Source organism: Eurosta solidaginis, chromosome 2 (genome assembly GCF_040869045.1).
Source record: "Eurosta solidaginis isolate ZX-2024a chromosome 2, ASM4086904v1, whole genome shotgun sequence".
NCBI lineage: Eukaryota > Metazoa > Arthropoda > Insecta > Diptera > Tephritidae > Eurosta > Eurosta solidaginis.
Window position 1 is genome coordinate 245,577,563 of NC_090320.1, and position 23,717 is coordinate 245,601,279.

Sequence of the window (23,717 nt, forward strand, 5' to 3'; positions counted from 1 at the left end):
GCTTTCGAAAAATCCGTATACACTGTGTCAACTTGGGCGCGGTTACTAAAGGCTTCAATGCAGTATTCGGAGAAAACTGCTAAACTAGAAGTGGTTGATCTCCCAGACATGAATCCATGCTGATCAACAGAGATGAGACGATGAATGGAGAAAAGAATTTTATTTTTCACTATGCATTCAAAAAGTTTTGAGACAGTGGAAATTTTAGAAATAGGGCGATAATTGGAAATATCGTTTTTATTGCCAGATTTAAAAACTGGCGTGATAAAGGAGATTTTCCATGCATACTTCAACCTCAGAAAATAGCGAATCCGAATCAATAGACTCAATTGCCGCATTAACAGCATCAACATCGTAATTTTTAAAACAAAACTTGGAAAGTGAATCTTCTACGTAAGAATTAAACTCATAAAATTCCAAATGAAGAACAAGCGGTACATGATGGGGACCAGGAGTGGACAAAGGGTCTAGACATTCCTGGAGGCAAAAATTCATATTATCACTTAAAAATATGAGATCTGATATTCTATTAAGACTGTTATTAAAACTGTTAATCTAACTAAGGTCACATCTTGAGAAGCCGTCAATCAAATAGGTTTCAGCAAACGCAATTGAAGACATAGGAAGAAGCCCCCGACTATTATCAAAAGCAGACCATTCTAGATTACTGAGGTTGAAGTCGCCAAAAACGCAAACATTTTCATGACTAGATACTAAGGCTAAAATATTATCAACATGCTCTTTATAAAGTAAATCGCTACTAGTAGGCGGTACATAAGAAAAACAAATTAAAAGTTTAGAAACTCCATGTACAGAAACGCAAAGCATATCTAAAAGAGAATCAGCATTCGGCAATGGCACCAGAGTTGCTCGATATTTTCGCCGAATCGCAATTAAAACGCCTCCTCCTCTAGACAGACCAGTTTTTAATGCATCGCGATCTTTTCGAAAAACGCAGAATAAATTTTCATCGAAAAATTCACCATCCATAAAAGTGTCATTTAGCCAGGTCTCGACAATAACAAAGATGTCTAAATCCAAGTTTGAACTCATCGTATATAGTGAGTCAGACTTGGTTCTTAGGCCAGATACGTTTTGAAAATAAATTTTAAGATCCTTGTAAGAATGAATATTAGCTACATCCCGCGTCGAGGTTTGTATAGAAATGTTTAAACGGTTCCTTGTACCATCTGACCCAACCGATTGCCATTGGACATCGGTTGGACCTTGTCGTTTTTTGAACGAAAATTAAAAGGACGCACGGCAATGTTTGAAGGCCATAAGTCAGGCACCAAAAGCTTAGGTAGTACACTTTCCTCAACACCCAATTTAAAATTAATATAACGCGGAGAATTGGAATCCACGCCAATCTTCACCAACGGAAAACAAACAATGGAGTTAACATCAATGCCAGTATGTTGAGAAATATGAAGTTTTATTTTATCGGATGTGACCGAGGCAGAGAAAGGCGAAATATGCAACCACTTCCTTTTAGAAACAGCACTTAAGTCACTATTAATGCCCGACCCAACAACTAAAGGTGGCGCTAACAAGCGCGAATTAATTTTATTACCATAATTGGGGGAGGGTCTAATGTTATCATTAGCATTGGCAGCGTTATTGTTGCTTACAGCATTATTCGGAATTGAACTAGTACCTGTGGTACCTGCATCAGAATTATCATTACTAGGACTGGGTCTAATGTTAACATTAGCAATGCCAGCATTATTGTTGCTTTCAGCACTATCCGGCAATAAACTAGTACTTGTGGTACCTGCATCAGCATTATCATTGTTAGAAGCGCTTTCTTTGTTATGTTGAGTTTTATTTCTTCGTTTGAATTTTTTTTATTTTGCACTGTCTTCCATTCGTTTTGATTACCAACAACTGCAGGAGACGAAGTAGGCGAAGAAGATTGCAAAGCAACGGCGTTAGAAATTGGCGTCACAGTTGAAACATTGTTAACAACAGCAGCATCATTAGGCAACAACAACAACGATGGTTGAGCAGCAGTACAAATACCAGCTGATAATACGTCGGCAATAGAAGCGACGTCGACAGAGCCAGTAGCAACCGTTGGGGCGCACGCAGAAGCTGGCTGCATTGACGTAGCAAAGTTTTTTTGTTTACACTACAAAAACTTTCAAATTGCGTGAGCAATTGAGATAATAAAGAATTATTTTCGTTGAGCTTACAGTGCAAGTCACTAACTTCAGCTTGAAGAGAATCGGTTTTATGACGTAAGCACTCATTATCTTCACGCAAAGCAGTCACAGCAGAAAGAAGTTGAGTATTGACAATTTTTAACTCAGCAAAATTATTAACAATATCAGAGCGCGGAATTGGCATTTGCACTTGTGTGGCTTGTTGTTGTTGTAACGACGACTCGTCTTGCTGAGCGGGAGCACACAAACCACAGATGTATATATTATCAGCATTATTAAGATGATTGAACTCGGCAGGCATGTTACCAACAACACAATTCATGTGATAAATTTCTCTGCAATTTTCACACTGCACTGAAGTTTGAGCGCGCTCAACTCTGTGGCCACAGAAACAAGGCATATTAAATCAAATGTTAAAATATGATATGCACAGAAAAAAAGGCAAACAAGAGTCATTGTCTCTAACAATTATTGATTGTTAAGCGGCATTAAATAAAAAAGTTAAAAACTCAAAAATTAAATTAAAAATAGAAGAAAAACTCAGAGCACGGAAAAAACACAACCGTTCACGGCGACGTAGTCAGACTATTTTACTAATGAAATATCCAGTCTTCAGCTGGGTCAAGGAATCAATGCGAAAAGCAAACTGTTAAAGCTCAATCCAATGCTAGATGATGATGGTCTCCTACGCTTAAATGGTAGACTGAAAAATGTTAATTTGCCTAACTTTGAACGCTTTCCCATCATCTTGCCTAAAGATAGCCAACTTAGCAATTTACTTATTGCACAAGCGCACGAAGCTACATTCCATGTGGGCACCCAAGCAACTATGAATGCTATACGAAGAAGATATTGGATAATCGATGCGCGATCATCTATAAAGAGGTTCATACATCGATGCGTTAAATGTATTCGCCAGAGACCGCAGAGCCTCAACCAGATAATGGGGAACTTGTCCTCAAGTCGGTGTAACCCGGCACATCCTTTCCAGCACTGTGGACTTGACTATGGAGGACCTTTTAAAATACGAGCCACTAAGGGACGCGGCAGCCGCAGCTCCAAAAGGTACCTGGTGCTTTTCGTATGCCTAAGCACGCGTGCTATACACCTGGGATTAGTTAGTGATATATCTACAGATGCATTCTTAGCGGCGCTCCGACGGTTTTTCTCTCAACGCGGATATAGCTCCGATATCTATAGTGACTGCGCAACAACATTTGTCGGTGCTAACACAGTCCTCAAGGAAGATTTTGTAGCCTTTCGTTCTCAGCTGGAAGAAGGGATTCATTCGGTGACTCTGATCAATGTATCATGGCATTTTATATCCCCAGGATCCCCAAACTTTGGTGGCATTTGGGAAGCGGGTATAAAAAACATGAAACACCATCTTCATCGGGTTATAGGTGACACAATGCTAACATTTGAAGAGTTTTACACCGTCCTAAAGCAAATCGAAGCCGTTCTAAACTCTATACCGATATCTGCAACGCAGATGCAGCAAAATTTTTGGAAGCGGTGGAGCGCGGAGTATCTACATGACCTCCAGGTCCGCACCAAATGGCAGAAAACTAGATCAAATTTAAAAATTGGGGATCTTGTATTGACTCGCGACGAACGCGCACCACCTACATAATGGCTCTTAGGCCGAATTTGAAAACGTGCATACTGGAAATGATGGAAATGTCTGCGTGGCAACAATACGTACTAAATCGTCATTGATAAAACGAGCCCTCTCCAAACTCGTTTCACTGCCAATTGAAGCTGACATTACTGACAATACCGGTACACATGGTGGGCGGATACAGGATATCTCTCCTATTTCGTCCACATTGGACACATGCTCTTAGTGCAAGTAAAATAAAGTATTGGAGTATAGTAATAAAGTTACATGGTATTCTTTTATTTAAAAGCGATACACGTAGTTGAAGCTAACATCTTTAACACCATACTTTACCACCAGTTTGGAACTATCGAAAAGCGGATAATATCGTACTTGAAGCAGCATCTAGAATTTCGGTGCGGTTCGGAGCCAACGAAACAGTACCAAGAAAAAACCCAAATCTTAACTGTAATTTTTACACACTAGTTCGAAACTATCAAAAAAGTGGCTTATCGCGCCTAATCCGCATTTACGTGTATATTTCATTTCGAATTCCATAATTCAAATTGTATATTTCATACTTAAGTATTTATGTATGAACTCAATAAAGGGTTATTGCTTACGAGCATAACTAGATGGCAACACTAATTGCTATTTGACATTTTATTATTATCATACATTCCGCTTTGTCATTCGCATTTATACAGTTCACAATACCGCGAACAAGATCAATTATTTCTACCGCTCAATAATACAAATATTGTTCGGTCTTTATTTAATTAATTGGAACAAGCGTATCATCAGTATACGCTGTACACTGCAACCCGTATACATAATCCGCTACACCAGTGCCAATAATGAATTGGTTTTAAAGTGGAAGTTTGTATCTAGATCGGGTATGAAGAAAAGCTAATGCAACGCGAACAATTTCCGCCGCCCGTGACATCGTCATGTTAAATTCGTCAGCTGAGAGCGTGTAAAACAGATAGGTGACGTACTAGTAGTGGTTTGGAAAGCACTAGGAGCGCACTAATTTTGAACTAGAGACTTTCCCTACAGGAGAATTGGTTTTCTTAAAACAGTTGGTAATAAAAAAAAGGAAATAAGTTAGTTGTGAATTTTGCCAAGTTATTTATTTTCTGATATGTTTATGAGAAACTTGTCGCATTAATTTTGAAAATAAAAAGAGATTTAATTGACTTTTTTATACAACAGCAAGCTAGAGTTTTGGTTTTGATTATTTAGAGCCTCTTTTCATATTGTGTCTCAATGAGCATATTGTAACAAATCTTAGGAAATTCTTGATTATTTTTCACTTTTTTTGTCGTTCGAATCACTGAACTATTGTGAAAATATCTCAAGTATTCAAAGTAAAGAGATGCTCTTTATTTAAAACACTCCTATGGTAGTAGTACTTCACGTTTTAAAATCAAACTGATTGATAATCGCTTCGACTGCGATGCTTTTATACTCTCATTTCGCTTTGTTAGCATATTTCTCCCAGGGTCTTGACTTTGCGAATAGTTGCTTGTTTATGCTTTCCAGCATTTATTACTAGGGGGGTAGTGAAGTATCGAAATTGCTAATAAACGTACAATAGGATGAATATTTAGTCTATTGTGGCAAATATTAGCAGGGCCCGTATTAAATATTACAAGTGACAATAAGTGACTGAAAATAATATTTTGTAGATCTAACGAGTACAATTTGTCGCTTGTATGCATATGCCATTAATCCGATGCACCATTTAAAGCTATTGAGATTAAAAAATAAGTACCGATCGCGGATCGTAACACGTAATACGGCCACAGTTTCGATACGTCACTAAGCCGCTGAAAGAGGAAAACGTCCACACAAACATGTACACAGCATTAAACAGTGCATATTACTCAGCCATATACACACATATATATAGAAAGGAACAGTGAGAGCGCATAGGAGATCAGACTTCATTACATATACATGTAAAATAGAGCTTATAGCGCAGAAGTTATTACTCGCACGTATGTACGCATATACCTAGAAGACAACAGTGAATATGATTTACAGAAATAAGGAATAAATAAAAAAATATTCGAAAAGGCTGTTCCCGAAAAGTCTGGATCCTTGTAGAAATAGGCGAACGAGGATACTGAGAGTATAAAAGCAGCGCAAGCCAAGGAATATTCAATCAGTTGATCTTAAAGCCCCGACACATACGGAGTTTTTCATATAGATGAGTTCAACACAAGCTTAATGTCATTGTGCCGCGGCCTTTAAAACGTTGTAAGTGAAGTACGAGAGTAGTTTAATTGTATAGTATTATCAACATAGTAGTGTTGTACATTGGGACCATTTTTTCGACAGTTCAGCGATTCGTACGATAATAGAAGGCGCGGTATAATCAAGAATTTTCTGAGATTGGCAGCACTAGTTTGTATGAAAAACCTGCTGACTATGCGCCCTGGTAGTTACTTATGTTGGGAAACAAAAAATTTATACACGGCGTACATGAAAGTAGCAGTGGAAATTTTGATCAAACATCGTCAATTATATTTTAGTATTTTTATTTTCGATAATCTAAGAAAATATTTTAATGAACTTTTTAATTGAAACTATGTAAACCAGACCCCAAAATCGAGTAACTTTTACATTTCGAAATACTTATGTGCAATTTTTTTTTGAGTATGAAGTTGTGTAGCCCAATAGATTTTAGTCTAGGAAAGTAGTGAAACTAAAAGGGAAGCTGGGCCTAAATCTCCTTGGAGGTGAATCGAGCTAAGTATTTATAAATTTTTTTTTTCTAACCCCTTAAATGAATGAATGTTTATATGTGGATATGAATACATTCACATATATATGTACATATATATGTATGTTCGCATATATCTTTTGCTAAAATATTTTCTATGATTACAAATATTTAGCTTTTGCAAAAAATGTATCTGGCATAACGATAAATATTGTATTAACATCAAAAAGGAAATTTAAGGTATCTGCGAATAAAAAATCACGAATTTTAACTAACACAACCCCAAAAAAAGGAGTATCATGCAACCTATTCTGCGATGTGACAGGTAAAATTTTAATCATAAAATATTGCGCATATTATAATGTTTTAATTTCATGAATTTTTTTGTTGAATAAAGTCAACCGAGATTATGAAATAAGTTATTTTATGCACGCGTGCAATTTTTATTTCACAATCAGGTATGTAAGTATTAGACTGTATTCATAAAAAAAGATATTGGTCCCTCAGATTTATAGAATTCATTGATAAACTAAAACAATGTAAAACTGGATCTTTGGATATTTGGGCATCCAGGTATTCGTTTTTGTGACTGAATCATGTCAAACCCGCTTAACAGATTTGGATGGATTTTGGCACGCTAATAGTCTAGAAAGATTTACTATATCCATAAATAGGATGTAAGCTCTTTTGAATTTGTTCAGGATCATATTGGGAATATATGGTGACCAATCGTAGATACATTTTGTTTTTTCGGTATTAGTTTAAGAGTTTCGGGATCACTTTTCTACTATTTTGGTACTAAGTTTCGATTTTTGCATTATGGTTTTCGGAGTTGTTTCGAGATTTTTTCATGATGGTTTTCGTTATAATATGCTTACACATCTCTGGATAATTTGTACTTTGTTTTCGGGATTAATTCGGATGCTCTTTTGAAAAAAGCAAACGTTTAAGGTTGAGGACAGAGTGGAAGCGACAAGCGTTGCTATAATATAGAGATAAAAAGCTATGGAAAAGATTTCTTTTGGAAAATTGTTAAAATATATACGAAAATATATAAACTTGCTTGTCGTTTATAGCGAGCATTATGCCGCCAGTCTTAGTATAATTTCGATATTTGTTCGAAATCATATTGGAAATATTTGATGACTAATTTTGGATAAATTTTATTATGTTTACGGGATCCTTTGAAGAAATTCGTGACCACTTCTGTACTTATTTGGGACTACGTTCAAATTTTTTCAGCTTGGTTTTTGGTACTATTTCGATATAATTTAGAGATTGTTTTCGTTATCATATCCGAACTATATATGTACATATTTGAAGACCATTTCGTTATTGTTTTCAAGATTGTTTTCAGAGTCAATATTATTTTTCCGGTCAGTTTTACCATTGTTTTGTGAAATTCCTCCGTACTATCTCCGGAGAAGTTTGTTTTCGCGATAATTTGGAGCATATCCCGTAATTATTTCTGTATGGTTTTCAGGAAAATCTGCTACGAAATATCTTTCCCCTGTCCTTCGAAAGTGATTTTTTCGGTGAAGTGAGAGAAGGTCAACGGCCAAAAGGTCAATTGAAGTTACGACTACTACAAAAGGTCAGCAAATCAATTGGCCTAATGGCCTTTTCAAATGGTCATCAGGTCAATTGACTTTTAGATCTTTCTCCATTTGACTTTATGGTTATTTCCGAAATATCCGTTTGACTTCGTATATATTTAGAATAAAAAAACCATAGCCATATATCTACAGCAATTAAGGATCATCACAAAAGCAAAAATACTTCTGCGGTATCGGTCAGTCGTTTAGTTGATTAGCATGTTATGTTTTCCTTATTTCAAATGAATCCTAACCGGTTCATATTTCAATTAATTTCTACGCTTTGCTAATTCATATTTTAAAGAAATACAGGCCTGCCAAAACACCGCTGTCAGAACCGCTGCCCGCTGTTTTCATATGTCCCCAGAACACCACCTACACAATGAGGCGAGAGTACTCCCCATTAGGGAGAGCAATAAAATGCTGAATAAGCAGTTCCTCTTGAATACCCAGAATTCAGGTCATCCCAGCAGACATCTGTAAAAGAGGCCAAACCGCCCAGGGGCTTAAGTGGTCATCTCCGTAGGCATTATGAGGAAATACACCACCCAAGAACACAGTCGTGAAGCAAAAAAACACAAACAGGTGGGCAGTGATATCCACAAACAGGAATCGGACTTTTATGCAAGGAATTGCCCGGCGAACCCAGCTAAAAAATGAAAATACCCAGAACTCTCAGAAGAGGAACGAGGAGAACGCGCGTCACTTTAGCTAAACTTCGGTCTGGGTACTGTAACATGTTCCTATCCAGAATCCTCCACGACATACATAATGTCTGTCCTACTTGCAATTTTTCCACATGACACCAACCATCTCTTCAATTGCAATATGGTAGCAACGCCTCTAGCACCCCTCTCACTATGGTGCACCCCTGTTAACTCTCGTTAGAAGATAGTGATTATGGTCGCGCCTATTGGATGAGGTGAAGCACTGGTATAAGAACAACAACAAATTTTCCCTAAAATGAGCCCGGACTACAGAAAAAGAAGGTCCACAGACGAAAATTACTTAAAGCTTTAATTAAAAATCGATAAATTTTTAATTCCAAACTTTCTCTAAAGTTCTGAATTAAAAACCTATGAATTTTTTACTACAAATTTTCTCTAAACTTTTAGTTGAATAATTCTTCTCGTTGTACAGAGAGCCTTATTGTTTCAGATTTATATCCAATTTTTCAGTGGAATTAGACCAAAATATAGGAAAAGGACCCCCCAGGCGGGTTAGGGGGTTAGAATATAACCGCGGTAGGTATGCCTATCATAAGAGGCGACTAAAATACCAAATAGATTCAAATGGTTGTGTAGTGCAACCCTTTGAAGGGGTATATACAGCTTTCTCGACCCAATTGTCAATCTCACATTAACGCGGCGAATCCTCTTTCATTAAAAATCGAGGCTCTGGTGACCCCAAACTCCTCATGGATCGAGGGGTGGGAGGGCGGTATGGTCTAGAAGGTCGCATGTGGTCATAACAAATCGTTCCCGAGATGGTCGGACTTGGTACCGGAACGTCCCGGACCTGCATCCGGCGAAGGACGATCAACATCTATAACACTTCCCAAGACCTTCGGGGAGTGTTTTTATCGCTACAACAACAACAACATAGAAAAGGAGCGCCGTATCCCAAAATTAAAAAGAAAAGAAAAATTCTATTTCCTTTGAACAACGCAACACTTGTCAATTTATTAATACTTCAAGGTGCTAAACTAAATGATTGACGTTATTGCCACTTTAGAAAAAAAGTTTACCTTATGACCATTTTGCAGAAACCATTTGGAATTTGACGTTGTGATCACTTCATGTGGTCATAGCTTCAACTGACGTTGTGGCAATTTGCGGTCATAAACGCAGCTAACGTTATTTCCATTGAACTTATGTCGTCCCTCTGATTTTTTCCATTGGTTATGGCCGGAGTCAAAGTTCTGTGTTTTATTTTCTTAGTACTTTTTTCCCCTTCAAAATCAAACCGAATAAAAATTTTGAATTTTTTGCTAAACGGTCTAATGTATGTAAATATTGAAATAAAAATCCCTCATAAAAGAAATAAATCCTTCCAAATAATTAATTCTGGTAAATTTAAATAAAATCGTTGCACAAGGCTTTATAAAAAATGAGTGACAAGCAATAAACAATAAAAACCACAAAGTGAATTGTTAATATTCAACTAAAAGCTACGAAAAAACGAAACAAAAAAATAAATAAAAATTGCAAAAGTTAAAAGTAAATATTTTATGAGCATACAACAACAATGACACTACAAAATAAAAGGACATTATTTACATTCATATGTATAGTGATTTGAGTGGATTTTTATTAGATCACCGTTAAATCTCACTCTATCAATTTCAATCAGTCAAACGGTTTTATGTTGCGTAATAAATATATATGTACAATGATTTTTGAATTTCATGCCAATATAAATATATGTATTTCTGATCAATTTTAAATCGTCGTTTGAGCGTATTTATATTCATGGATACTAAAAGTCATGAGTCATGACGCTTTGATAAAATTTATATATTCACTAACATAAAAGGCTTATTGCAAAATGTGTTTTAAAAAAGTACTAAAAATTACAATACCAATTCATGTGGAATAAAAAGCAGCACTTGAGTTAATAGGAGATTTGTTTGGACACAACTTTTCACCCACCGCCACAATAGAAAATCAGTAGCCAACCTCCATGTAAAACCAAAACCCTTCAGTATCTTCCACCCTGCAGTCAAAAACCAAAGAAGTCAGCAAACATTCTTGTTCATTGACTAGAATTGTGGGGTTATTCATACTATTCATACTACTGAACAAATCCAGGGCTAACACACGCAAACTGATAGCAGTCTGCACCGGTCATTGGACAGTAGGTACGCATGCGGAAAAGATGAGCATTCCGTATAACGACTACTGCAGAAGCTGCAAAGATCAAAATGTCAGGTAGACAGTAGAACACTTTATGTGTAAATGTCCGGCTCTATCTAGAGCCCGGCTAAGTTTCCTTGGAACCCCGTTTCTAGAAGACCTGAGAGGGTTATCTGTGATAGCAATCCCGAATATTCTTAATTTTATCAACAACTCTGGCTGGTTGTAATACATTGACCGTAACAGTCCGTAGGTTTTTAGACGAGTTACATGGCATCAAAACGGCTTTAAATAGCTACTTGGGCGACCAGGGTCACAGCCATTTCACCTACCTACCATACTACTCATTTTATGAAAAGTTCATTGTCTACAATTTTTTGGGGTTAGGTTAGGTTGAACTGACCGGTCAATATAAATCTCACATAGACTGAATATGTCCATAGTGTTACCCGAATTTGTTTGACAACAAAACGGAAGAATCCCAATCAGGTGCCAGGATATATGTTATAGAATACCTCCGTCCTCTTGGCAAACACTAGCAGTTTTCTTGGACCTATCTTAATTGCTGCCTAGAGATCTGGCAGCTCTGCTGCTCTTAATAGCTGGAGGCTTAACCAGACGAGTGCAGGAGACGAATACAGAACGTGTTCATCCGTTTCTTCCTGCAGCTTGCACTTCCTACATCTGCTGTGACGGACGAGGCCTAACTTATAAGCGTGTAACGCCACAAGTTAATGTCTAGTTAATATTCCCATCGTGAGATTTAAGTCTTGATTCTTTAGAGATATGAGCAACTTTGTAAGTCTAGCATCGTTGGATTTCCCCATGATGGAGAAGACATTTTGCAGCCCCGCTCTGCTGTACACGACTTTCCTACTTCATGAATTATATGCAGCTTCTGTCTGCTTTTGACTTCTTTCAAACAGGTTGGGACGTCTACCGGCGATTCAGCGAGTGCTGCACCCTCTTTTGTCTACTCGTAGTTACCTTCTATCCATTCATGACCGGCAACCGAGTATATAGGTATGTATGGTCCGGCTTGAGCGAAGTTTTTCCAATTCTTCTTTGCATTTCAGGACAATTCTTGTTGAAGTACTATATGTGATTATTGCCTTAATCGCCGCCTGACTATCATAAGTGGGACCTCTTCTTTCTGGATCGACGCAGTAAACCGCAGACCCGATCTCTTCCATTAATTTAGAACCATCACATTATTTTATAAAAATCATTACTTTGGTATGTTTACAAAGAGGTTGTCTTCAAGTTTTTCTTTATCATTTTTTCTATCTTTCTCGTGTCTATTGCATGTTTCGATAGATGGGCACCTTTACTGGCATACATATGTACATATGTATATACGTACATTAAGCTTTTTAGTGCGATAAACTCTGCAATGCTAACATTTTTATACTCAGTTGAGCAGAGCTCACAGAGTATATTAAGTTTGATTGGATAACGGTTGGTTGTACATATATAAAGGAATCGAGATAGATATAGACTTCCATATATCAAAATAATCAGGATCCAAAAAAAATTTGATTGAGCCATGTCCGTCCGTCCGTCCGTCCGTCCGTTAACACGATAACTTGAGTAAATTTTGAGGTATCTTGATGAAATTTGGTATGTAGGTTCCTGAGCACTCATCTCAGATCGCTATTTAAAATGAACGAGATCGGACTATAACCACGCCCACTTTTTCGATATCGAAAATTTCGAAAAACCGAAAAAATGCGATAATTCATTGCCAAAGGCGATTAAAGCGATGAAACTTGGTAGATGGGTTGACGCTATGACGCAGAATAGAAAATTAGTAAGATTTTGGACAATGGGCGTGGCACCGCCCACTTTTACAAGAAGGTAATTTAAAAGTTTTGCAAGCTGTAATTTGGCAGTCGTTGAAGATATCATGATGAAATTTGGAAGGAACGTTACTACTATTACTATATATGTGCTAAATAAAAATTAGCAAAATTGGATGAAGAACACGCCCACTTTTTAAAAAAAATTTTTTTTAAATTCAAATTTTAACAAAAAATTTAATATCTTTACTGTATATAAGTAAATTAAGTCAAAATTCAACTCCAGTAATGATGTGGTGCAACAAAATACAAAAATAAAAGAAAATATCAAAATGGGCGTGGCTCCGCCCATTTTCATTTAGTGTGTCTAGAATACTTTTAATGCCATAAGTCGAACAAAAATTTACTTGGTATGAGCATAGATTATATGACGTTAACTCTTCTCTGTGAAAATGGGCGAAATCGGTGGAAGCCACGCCCAGTTTTTATACACAGTCCACCGTCTGTCCTTCCGCTCGGCCGTTAACACAATAACTTGAGCAAAAACCGATATATCTTTACTAAACTTAGCCCACATACTTATCTAAACTCACTTTATCTTGGTATAAAAAACGGCCGAAATCCGACCATAACCACGCCCACTTTATCGATATCGAAAATTAAGAAAAATTAAAAAAATGCCATAATTCTATACCAAATACGAAAAAAGGGATGAAACATGGTAACTGGATTGGTTTATTGACGCAAAATATAACTTTGGAAAAAACTTTGTAAAATGGGTGTGACACCTACCATATTAAGTAGAAGAAAATGAAAAAGTTCTACAAGGCGAAATCAACAGCCCTTGGAATCTTGGCAGGAATACTGTTAGTGTTATTGAATATATAAATAAATTAGCAGTACCCGACAGATGATTTTCTGGATCACCTGATCCACATTTGGTCGATATCGCGAGAACGCCTTCACATATACATCTAAGGGCCACTCGCTTTTAAAACCCTCATTAATACCTTTAATTTGATATCCATATCGTACAAACACATTCTAGAGTCAACCCTGGCCCACCCTAATGGCGATATCTCGAAAAGGCGTGCACCTATAGACCTAATGCCCATTCCCTCTTAAAATGCTCAGTAACACCTTTCGTTTGATACCCATATCGTAAAAACATTCTAGAGTCACCCCTGGCCCACCCTAATGGCGATATCTCGAAAAGGCGTCCACCTATAGACCTAATGTCCACTCCCTCTTAAAATGCTCAGTAACACCTTTCCTTTGATACCCATATCGTACAAACATTCTAGAGTCACCCCTGGCCCACCCTAATGGCGATATCTCGAAAAGGCGTCCACCTATAGACCTAATGCCCACTCCCTCTTAAAATGCTCAGTAATACCTTTCGTTTGATACCCATATCGTACAAACATTCTAGAGTCACCCCTGGCCCACCCTAATGGCGATATCTCGAAAAGGCGTCCACCTATAGACCTAATGCCCACTCCCTCTTAAAATGCTCAGTAACACCTTTCGTTTGATACCCATATCGTACAAACATTCTAGAGTCACCCTTGGTCAACCTTTATGGCGATATCTCGAAAAGGCGTCCACCTATAGAACTGAGGATTACTCCCTTTTAAAATACTCATTACCACCTTTCATTTGATACCCATATTGTACAAACACATTCTAGAGTCACCCTGGCCCACCCTAATGGCGATATCTCGAAAAGGCGCCCACCCATAGACCTAATGCCCACTTTCTCTTAAAATTCTCAGTAACACCTTTCGTTTGATACCCATATCGTACAAACATTCTAGAGTCACCCCTGGCCCACCCTAATGGCGATATCTCGAAAAGGCGTCCACCTATAGACCTAGTGCCCACTCCCTCTTAAAATGCTCAGTAACACCTTTCGTTTGATACCCATATCGTACAAACATTCTAGAGTCACCCTTGGTCCACCTTTATGGCGATATCTCGAAAAGGCGTCCACCTATAGAACTAAGGATTACTCCCTTTTAAAATACTCATTACCACCTTTCATTTGATACCCATATCGTACAAACACATTCCAGAGTCACCCCTGGCCCACCCTAATGGCGATATCTCGAAAAGGCGTCCACCTATGGACCTAATGCCCACTCCCTCTTAAAATGCTCAGTAACACCTTTCGTTTGATACCCATATCGTACAAACACATTCTAGAGTCACCCCTGGCCCACCCTAATGGCGACATTTCGAAAAGGCGTCCACCTATAGACCTAATGCCCACTCCCTCTTAAAACGCTCAGTAACACCTTTCATTTGATTCCCATATCGTACAACTAGAGACACCCCTGGTCCACCTTTATGACGATATCTCGAAACGGCGTCCACCTAGGGAACTAAGGATCACTCCTTTTCAAAATACTCATTAACAGCTTTCATTTGATACCCATATCGTACAAACATATTCTAGAGTCACCCCTGGTCCACCTTTATGGGGATTTCTCGAAAAGGCGTTCACCTATAGAACTAAAGCCCATTCCCTTTTAAAATACTCATTATCACCTTTCATTTGATACCCACATCGTACAAACACATTCTAGAGTCAGCCCTGGTCCACCTTTATGGTGATATCCCTAAATGGCGTCCATCCATAGAACTATGGCCTACTCTCTCTTAAAATACTCTTTAATACCTTCCATTTGATACACATGTCATACAACCACATTCCAGGGTTACCCTAGGTTCATTTTCCTACATGGTGCTTTTCCTTATTTTGTCTCCATAGCTCTCAACTGAGTATGTAATGTTCGGTTACACCCGAACTTAGCCTTCCTTACTTGTTAAACAAAAAATTTATCATGTGTAAATTTTCACTTTCTAAGAAGTCATACAAACAAGAAAGATTGTGTATAATTAGCGTTTATTGACCTTCAACCAATTTAAAACAAATTGTGGTACACATATCTATGTAAGTGCGCATGCACATTAGGGTGGTAAAAACAGCTTTTTCTTATGACAAATAAGACCTTTTGAGCGTTGGTATCAAAATTTCAATACCCAGAAAGTTGATTTTATTGCGCCGCAGGAAAGCTGAAGTGAGCAATTATAGCAAGGGCATGGCATAACCTCCACTAAGGCCAAATTTCATTTGATTTTTAAAAAGCGCAGATTGAGCTGATTTGTTATTTGTGCAATGTAAAAGGATATTATATAAAAAAATTATTTAAAGAACTGGAAAACTTAGAACGAGAGTTGCGCCTACACCCAAGTAAAAGAAAAGTTGAAATAAATTTTACTTTGTTGATGAAAAAATGGAAAATAATTCAATTGCATTTTCTTTTCTGGAAAAAATGTTACGCTCATACTGCTTTTAAGATTCTAGCGTTTGAACTAAGTCACATGGCGCTCTGCAAAAGGGCTTTATTTGTAGGTAATGAAACTCCTTTTCTTGTTCAATGAGAAATATTTTATGAAAGAAACACACAAACTTACGATAGTGCTGACAAGAACTAAGAACGTACATTATTTTCAGAAAAGAAAATGCCATAGGAAAGAACATTCAACATAATCAAAATTCACTTTTATTGGCTGTGACATTTTGCGTTCAATGTAGCCTTAGATGTTTATGATATATGAGCCGCAGTATATGTAGTACTTAGAAATACGAATTTATGTACATATATTTAATAACTTATACATAATTTACTTATATGTAATTTTTTTGTTAATAAATGATAATTTATGAAAATTTATTATTATTAGACCTGATCTATTGTGCATGATCTTTCAGTCTAATTTTGTATGTGGAGGGTTTTAAGGTATCTAAATACTTCTTCAGGCTTTTTACTCCATATCACATAGGGATTAAGGGTCGCAAAACCTAGATGGGAGAGTCCCTGCCTTGCCAAAGCGACACATTCGCAGAGAATGTGAACCAGCGTTTCATCCTCCAGCTCACAGAAACGACAATTATGAGTAACTGATAGATTTAACTTACTTAGGTGAAATCGTAGACCACAGTGTCCCGTATAGTACCCAGTGCGAGTTCGTAAGTCCTCCCTGCTGGATTAATGAGTTTGGCTGACATTTTCGTTGCCGCAAGTATAGACAGTTTGGCCTGTCTTTGCCCTGGGCAGTCAATCCAGTGACGTCTGAATTACTTATGGTTTCTCTGGTGTGTGCTTTTGTGAGTCCACAAAAGGGTTCTGGACCATAGAATGCTGCAGAAGCACCCTGCTTTTCTAGGTAATTTGCATGTTCATTACCCTCATGTCCCTGATGTCCGGGAACCCATCCTAACAAAACTTTGTTTTTGGCTTCCAGGAAGAGTGAACTTTAGGGAAAAAAGTCCGATTTTTTCGGTTGCCACTATCGACTTGATCAGTGGTAGCGCATACCGAAATTTTTGATCAACCGCAAAAAAAAGTTATGTTAGCATTGCTCATCCATTCATAGGTCTATACGTCAGCCTATATGTTCTATAAGTTGTTAAGTTAACTACTATTCAAAATTACCCTAAAAATAGAAAGCTGGCCTTTTGGAGGTGCCTTCTTACGGGTAAACTCAAAAGGTTTGAGCTATATGACCTGTTGTTGAAATCTTTAAATAAAAATTGTTTGCTTAAGTTTTAAACAAACTTTAGAATAATTCGACTGTTGTTGGAAATTTGCTTTCCACTTTTGTTGTAAATTAGTAGAAAACTACACATAAAGGATATTTGGCCAACACGGCGAGCAACATTTATTTCTCATTTCATTTTGGAAAGTGCTAAGCCACTAATTATAATATGGAAAATTTTATTAACAAATAAATCGCTTTGATTATAATATAAAAAAAATAAAATTTAAAAAATTCAAGCATTTCTTTTATATATATGTACAAAAATTAGCGAAAAATGTGTCCTTATATAAAGACATATTCTTGCTGAACTTTAATTTAAAAATTTTGACATAGAAATTGTAAAAATATTTATGAGAAAAAAAAATATAGCGTACATTACTTGGATTGGAAAGTTGACAGAAAAGGAGTCAACTTATCAATATAAGGGCTGATTACACTCACGACGGCGGTGTAGCCGCCACATCTGTCATATTATTTTTAAACATGTTCTTATGAATGTCGTTATTTTAAGCGCGACAGAGCAGCACGACAATCAATCACGAAAGCCATTGTAGACAGATTAAACCTTAATCTTATTTTAGGAAGCGACAATGAGTGGCGTCCTTTTTATCTTGTCAATAAAAACTAAAATATAGGTAAATTACCAATAATAAAATCTAAAATCATTCTTTTGGGCGTTTTTTGAACATAATTAACATGTTTTTTCTAAATTTTTCGCTACTGTTTGCTGTAATTTATATTAGTGGCTGCCGCTTTCGAAGTAATCAAGAAGCCAATGCTTGGCTACGGCTGTCGTCAAGCTTTGCTTTATTGTGGTTGTGGTCTGTAGATGGCGTGTTGAATGTAATCAGCCCTATATAGTCAATTAATTGCGCTCTACCTTTATATTTTTTATTTCTATTTAGTGTTTTTACAATTTCTATGTTAACATTTTTAAATCATAGTTCAGCAAGAATATGTCTTTATATAAAGGAAACAGACTACCTGATTCGCAATATACGCTTCGAGGAGGCTTTTAAAGCCACAATAGCGGTGACGCAAAGATGTTAAAATGGCGGATGAGGCGATACATATGTGGACTGATGGTTCCAAACTAGTGGAAAGAGTAGGGTCTGCGGTATACTGTGCTGACCGCGAAATAAATAGATCCTATAGGCTGTCAGACCACTGTAACGTTTTCCAAGCGGAAGTATTAGCCATAACGAAAGCAGTAGAAGAACTGAAAGAGAAAGCTTAAACTGCAGCCGTGTGAACTTTTATATTGACAGCCAAGCAGCAGTTAAGGCAATAATCTGGCATAGCTCAGCATCTTAAAGTGTGTTAGATTGTAAGCAATTCCTGAAAAAATCAGGACGGGGAAAGCATACACCTACATATATTGGATTCCAGTGAATATCGGAATAGATGGGCATGAAAACGCAAATGAACTAGCTAAAACGGCGTGCTCCGTAGACGTTCCAGTTAGATTGGACGATATTAACGGAAGGGGTGCACATGATTGACCAAGCGGGAAAGGCGTGGGTCCAAGCGCGGTGCTGTAAGGTATCGAAGATTATGTGGAGGTCTTATAGATTAAGACTCACAAAGTTGTTTCTATCATTAAAAATAGACTACTGTAGACTTATGACGGCTATTCTGACAGGTCACTGCCTTCTGGCGTCACATGACCTTAAATTAGGCTTGGTCAGTGATAGCAGATGTATGAGTTGCGGGTTGGAGGAGGAACTGATCGATCACGTTTTGTGCTCGCAACCTGCCCTTGCCAGGTTAAGACTCCAACTATTGGGAGTGATATAGCTGTCTCTAGAAGCAGAAAGTGGCATAGGTCCCAGAAAGCTACTAGTGTTTGCCAAGACGACGGAGTTATTTTATAACATACTTAGGTTCTGGTGTTTGATAGGGTTTTTAAATTTGGTCATTAAAAAAACTTTTGGTAATACTATGGACTCATTCAGCCAATGTGAGGTCCTCATGGACCGGCCAGTTCAACCTGAGTTAAGTCACAGAGGTTTCCGCAAAACTACGAAATCTTAATATATAAAAAAACACGTGTCACAACATTTTTGGCCGCGATGGACTCCTAAACTACTAAACCGATTTTGAATTTGTTTTGCACCCCGTGTGTAGTTTGATCTAACTTGAAAGATAGGATAGGCTATATCTCACTTTATAGTCGCAATATTATTTTATTGCAAATTTTTTTATATTTTTATATGTAATAATAAAATGTTACGTATACGCACCGGCACTCATATGTTCAGGTGGTTCGGATATACTTCCGTGTAATTGCTTGGTGTTTAATTAAACAACCTGCTTATCAATAAAAATATTATAGCGAATGATATCAAGTATAGCACATCACCATGAACGCCAAGAGGGTGGGGGAAGGAGGGGTTTCTGAGGGGGCCTGCGATTTAGAGGTACTATGACATTTTTTTTTAATTCAGGAGAGTCTTTAGTTGTGTAGGTGATAATTTTCATAGCCCTGGGTTACTAGGGTTTCGAGATATAGGCCAAGACGTGGGCCAGTGAATGCCTAGACAGTGTTTATACAATATGGATATCAAATGAAAGCTGTTGATGAGTGCTTTAGTACAGAGTAATATGTTATCCAGAGACGGACTGGGACTGGGATTAGGACTAGGACTGGGACTGAGACTCGGAGTGGGACTGGGACTGGGACTGGAATAAAATACATACCACCCTCTGGGACAGGCAATAAGGGATGCAGAAGAATGAGAAGAAATTGAGAGAAGAGAAAGAGATTGAGAAAGAGATAGAATGTGACGAAGATGGAGATAGATGAAACGAAAAAGACGGAGGGAGGAGTGAATAAAAGGATTAGGAAAAAGTGAAGATGGGGGAGGGCATAGTCAGACGGAAAAAGCTTATTAAAATGTATGCAGATAGCCCAAATTTAGGACAGAACAACCTCTGACGGGCCTGCTAGTCTATTATAAAATTATTGATGGGTAAGCATCAAAAACTCGACCAGATGTAAAAAGGTCATTGGTATATACAAGAGATGCCCAAGAAAATGTTGCTATCATAGAGAATGGTGCCTTTTTTTTATTCCGTGTGTTTGGAACATGGTTTTCCATTTAAGTAGTGGTGTAATGTCTGTATATACTTGGCAAATTTGGGTGGGATTCGTGGATTCAAAGAGAGTTGTCCCAATGTTTGTCATGCATGGTTAGAAATTTGAGCCTAAATTTTAGACTATTCATAGGTTTAAGCAATTTTTTGAACCTTCTTTGTAATAAGTTGAAATTGTAAAAGCAGTGGGGTTTGCTTTCTTGTAGAAAGAAAAACATTTTTCGCACATTCCGTATTTGGCACACCGCACGAACACAAACCGGAAGGAAATTTATCTTGGATTCTTTTTATGTTACGTTTAAACTTCAAACTCGGTTCAATGAATTTTCCTCAAAATTGATATTTCATGTTCACTAGTTATCAGCCGCATTTATCAACAAAAAAAAAAAAAACACTCAAAAGACTAGCACACACAAACAACGACCCAACATGTAAACATATCTACATAGAAAGGTAAATTGCTGAGCCATTTAAATTTAGAACACACCTGGTGAGGAGCAATATTTTGGACGCCTATTGTGCTACGAATTTCTATATTAAATTTGAATTTATTAATGTTGCGTTTTTTAAACTTTCGAAAATTTTTTCCTCTAAGTAAATACATACACACAAAGTTGTGTGATTGATTATATTTGTTTGTTTACAACTGCAACTTCCTTATAAATCACTACATTCATACTCCACGTAGCACTTTTTGGGGACTTTTGAATGTGGTTTTGTGTATGTATGCGTGTGCGACGGTGCCAAGCAAAGCAAGAACTGATTTTCTTTATTTCTGTATATCTATGTATATTTGTATGTATAAATGCATTGTACAAATTTATTTGTTTACACTTCGCGCTCACTTGCGTTGATTAAAGTTCGAAACAAACTGATAAGATTAGATAAACGGTAATTAAAGTGAGTAACGAAATATTTGTATGTGATAAATGTATGTACACAATTAAGGTCAAACTGTTGATTATGTTTGTGTGTTTATTTATAGCTGCAATTTTCGCGAGCACTTTTTTATTTTATTTTCTAGTAGAGAACAATTTTTTTAACAATTTCTTTTTCTTCTTTGAAATACTTTTTTAATGTTTCGATTTGCTGAAAATATTTAATTTAATTTTCTAATAAAAAAAATTTTTTTTTTTTTTGTATTTTTGTATTCTTCTAAATCATATATGACTCTACTTTATTTTTGCTTGGATTCCAAGCTAAAAAAACTCACGAAACTTTATCGGAACTTCAAAACACAAAAACAATTTCTATCATGAAAAAGCGAGACCGGTATTTCCATATAATTAGTGAGTTTGGCATGTTTTTGTCTATGTTTTACATTTTATTTTTACATTAACATTTTTAACAATAAAAACAATGCAAATAACACGCGAAAATTATTTCTGTCTTTAATGGTTCACTTTTTTCACAAGAAAGTTGATTTTAATTGTGTTTTTATGCACCAAATTTTCAAACTAAAAACCAAATTTTCATTTGTCAGAAAAAATAAAGAAAAAGCGGCCGAATGTCAAAAAAACCTATCGAAAAACAAACTCGCTCGTTTGTTTTTAATAAACTAGGTTGTATTTTTCTTGTATTTCGTTAGTTTTTTGAAATATAGTTTACACACTTACACCAGCACTGAAGCCGTATTAGGAGGGAGTGCGACAAAATGTTGAAGATAAAATACAAGAAAAAAATACACGAAAATAAAGTAGTGTCATATAGGTATAACACTTGTTTTGTGTTTTTATCTGGGTGAGAAAATGTTATACCTTTCCAAATTCTTAAATTATTTAGTTTTATGAAATTTTTCGTTAACACTTTTAAATTTTTTTTTTATTGTAGAGAACAATTTTTTTTTTCTTTTGAAACACTTTTTTAATGTTTTGATATTTTGAAATTATTTTAATTTAATTTTCTAATTAAAAAAATTTTTTTTTATTTTTTTATTATTTTTTGTATGTTTATATTCTTCCAACACTTGTTTATTGTTTTTATCTGGATGAAAAAATTTTTTATTTTTCCAAATTCTTAAATTGTTAATTTTATGAAATTTTCCGTTAACACTTTTCAATTTTTTTTATTGATGCAAGTTTTTTTTGTTGGGGCTCTCAAATATTGTTCCTTCTTCTAAAAAAGTTATCTGCAAAACAAAAATTTAAATTTGGTTTTTAAAACTTTTAAATATATTTTTTTTTTTTTGTATTTTGTAAAAACTTTTCAGTGTTTTGATTTGCAGAAAAAAAAATCAATTTTATTTTCTAAATTCTTTTATTTTGTAAGCACTTTTTTGTTTTGATGATTTGATTTGCAAAAAAAAAAATAGATTTTATTTTTAAAGATTCTTAAATTCTTTTTAAATCGTACAGACTTTTTAGTGTCTTGATTTGCTAAAAAATTTATAAATTTTCAAAATTAAAATTTTTTTATTCTTAAATTTTGTTTATATTACTGACCGTTTTCCAGTATTTTTGTTGCAAAAAAAAAAAAAAAATAAATATATTATTAAATATATCTCCGCAATTCTTAAAAATTATTAAATAAATAAATTTTAATTTTCAATTTCCTTCATGTTATTATTTGCTCAACCTTTTTTAGTTATTTGCTTTGATTAAAATTTAGATTTTCTAAATTCTTAAATTATTTTATATCATAAACATTTCTTCAGCGTTCTGATTTGCAGTTAAACAAGTTTAAATATATTTCCCCAATTCTTAAATTTTTTGCAGAAAACTTTAGATTTTTTTTCATATTCCTATATGTTTTTATTTCGCAAATTCTTTTTTGTGTTTTAACTTATGAAAAACTTAAAATCAAGTTTTCTAAATTCTTAATATTTTATTTTGTTAACACTTATGATTTACGAAAAAACGAAAACTGTATTTTTTAACTTCTAAATATTCTTTTGTTTTATATCTTAATCATTAGTTTGGAGTATAGATTTGTGAAAAAATAAATATTTATTTTCTATATTTATAAATTTTTTACTTTCGTGAACACTTTTTAGCCTTTTGATTTAAAAAAAAAGTAAAGATTTCAGTAAATTTTTTTTCTTAGTTTGTAAACAATGTTTCAGTGTTTTTGCACAGGTGTTGCACATAAAATAAAAAGAACCAAAAAAAAAAAATAAATAAAAAAAAATTCTGCAGACAAAACTTGATTATTTTTCAAATTCTTAATTTATTTTTTTTTCGTAAGCACTTTTTTGGTGTTTGGATTTGCAGAAAAAAAACTGAAATTTTTTTTTTACATTTTTATATATGTTTTTGTTTTGTTTGTTTTG

General features: G+C 35.6%; 1 protein-coding gene across 5 annotated transcripts in view; it reads right to left on the reverse strand.

Annotated features, from left to right (window-relative positions):
• The window catches only part of Pgant2 (polypeptide N-acetylgalactosaminyltransferase 2), a 340,430-nt gene that overhangs the window by 296,214 nt on the left and 20,499 nt on the right, over window positions 1–23,717 (reverse strand). The window contains exons 1-2 of one of the 5 annotated variants that reach the window (XM_067767504.1): window positions 22,207–22,292; window positions 20,937–21,538 (exon numbers count right to left, since the gene is read on the reverse strand). The exons of 2 other annotated variants lie outside the window; for them this stretch is intronic. The gene's annotated coding sequence lies outside the window, so the exon portion shown is untranslated. Of the gene's footprint in view, window positions 1–20,936; window positions 21,539–22,206; window positions 22,293–23,717 lie in introns of those variants that run through there. 2 more of the 5 variants (XM_067767506.1, XM_067767505.1) reach the window with 2 other exon arrangements.